Source organism: Vanessa tameamea, chromosome 7 (genome assembly GCF_037043105.1).
Source record: "Vanessa tameamea isolate UH-Manoa-2023 chromosome 7, ilVanTame1 primary haplotype, whole genome shotgun sequence".
Taxonomy (NCBI): domain Eukaryota; kingdom Metazoa; phylum Arthropoda; class Insecta; order Lepidoptera; family Nymphalidae; genus Vanessa; species Vanessa tameamea.
This window is the reverse complement of record NC_087315.1, coordinates 8,903,181-8,905,705: the sequence shown is the minus strand read 5'-3', so window position 1 is coordinate 8,905,705 and position 2,525 is coordinate 8,903,181.

Genomic DNA, 2,525 nt, shown 5'->3' with positions numbered 1-2,525 from the left:
CACGAACCCCGCAATTGTCTCGCAGGTTGAAACATCTAATTAATGTATATAACGTTTCTGACAGTCATTCAGAAAAAAATGTTTTGATGGATTTCTTGCATTTTAGAACCTCTTCGAAGGAATTTAAGGTTAAGGTTGACTTGACTTTCGAGTTGAGTTAAAGGTTTTTTTAAAATATTCTCATACAAATAGCTATCACAAGATTAAAGACAAAAAAAATATATAACGGAGTGCCATGGAAGTTTTTTTACATTACATTATCAGCCTGTAAATTCCCCACTGCTGGGCTAAAGGCCTCCTGTCCCTTTGAGGAGAATGTTTGGAGCATATTCGACCACGCTGCTCCAATGCGGGTTGGTGAAATACACATGTGGCAGAATTTCGTTGTAACGCATTTGTAAATTTGGATCGATAATTATTGTTTTAATATTGTCAAATAACCAGTGTTTATTAGTTTTTATAAATCAGAACAAAAAAGTAGATTTAAATGGAAACTTTTTTTTAAAATAATTTTTGAAGTTGCAATTTTGACTTATTTCGAAAAAATCTAAAAAACGCGATAACTCAAAAATGGTTCACTTTTGCATAATGCATATGGGGGTTAAAATTATCGCAAATAGTCACCCCTATCACCTCCTAACGGGAATACGTCGAATTACCAACAACCCTGTATAATTACAATTGGTAATCTAGAGCGAATAATTCGGAATGGAGCTATATGTAGCCTAGCAATGGTGCTGATTACATTTTGACTGTGTCGCCACGCAGTGCACATCCGTAAAAACATTTGACTCTAAATTTCATTGTAATAACACCAATTTGTATTTGTAATCTTAAAATATCTGCACTATTATTACATTATATTAAATGTAATATATTCGAGGATTTCATATTCAAGTCACCTGCATGTACACGCTTATGAATGGTCAAATGTCGGATGAACAATAAAATTTATAGCAAGTCGATAACTAGTAATTTTTTTAAGGGAACGTAAATTTCCGTTTAATTAAACGTTGCTAGTTAAATACTGAAAAGTGCTGGAAACGACTCGTCGAATAAAATTTACTTTGATTTGTTTTTTATTCAAAAGTTAAATGTTATGATTGTAAATATATAAAAGTTTTTGTATCTATCTAATGTGTTGATTACATTCCTATAATGTACTGAAACAGCAATTGATAGCTACGTGGTAAGAGATTTTCTTCATGAACTAATGGTCATCACGTTATTAAACCCTTCGAATTCTTACCTCTGTGGTCCTCTTATCAGAGATATTATATAATATTACAAAATTAAATAGTATCATTATAATATTGATTTCTATTGTAAACTATCAATGACCTTTTCGAACGAAGTTACCTAATTTGAGTCTTTGATGATTCACGAATTCTTATATCCAGACTTGTACATTATATATCATTATATAACTGAAGTCACGCGTTTGATTCTGAACAAGTAACAAATTAGAGTAGAAAAATTACCGCGACTAAAGTAATAATGACTACGAAAAGCTTAAATGTTTTCTTCCCTGCCAATTATAGTAAATATTTATATAAATATTTATATAGAATATATTTGATCTCTAACATAATTATTATAAGTATTTTATACTTAAAGTAATATGAGACATGAGTATTCCTCACCATCATCATCATCATCATTTGCTTATATTATCGTAGAGCCCCGCTCGTAGCTAAGCGTAGCTAACCTTAGAGGATGTGAGTGATCTCGCAACCCGACAGTTCTCACTAGTGCGGGCGGCATCACGAGGCTATCCCGGATGCCGGTCTCTCTACTGAAAATTATACTGAAGGCCTCCACCCCAGGCATCCTGCCTGAAGCAAACCCTTCCTGAGAATGCAATTACTGGCTAATTCGTGCCCCATCTCTAAAAACAGTTAGTTAACAATACCACTTAGGATACTAAATTAATATGTCCGTGCTAACAAAAAAAAACCCTTAATCGAACCAGTTCAAATTAGAAGTTTAAAAACGGACAGGTAGCTTTAAGCAACTGGAACCACGCAGCAAAGATCAAAATCTTTTATCTTACAATTTATTTTTTCAAGAGAACCCTGAACTTTGTATACTTTTGATTTGTAAACATTTTTCATGTTAACTGAGCACCGTTGAAAGGTTTCCTTCAACCGCTATAACTAACTGAAATTAGATGAAAAACACGACTAGGCTATTACTGTGAATTTTTCTGACATAGAAATCTTCAGTTCACGGTAATTACTTTCTGGCTAAAATAAAATATTTTTAGAAATATGTTCAATATAAAAAATAATAAAGATGTTATCTAATATTTATTACAGTTTGATATATTTTTTTTTATTTTTCCATTGTATATTGAATATTCCATAGTCCATATACATAGATTGTTCGAGAATTTAAATAAATATAAATACATAAGAGATCCGATTGCACTAACACTGGCCAAGTATGCGAAATGAAAATTCTGTTTGTCTAAGAACTAATGCTGTGTTTTATTTATAAACACTAATCTTAAGTATTGTTTAGAA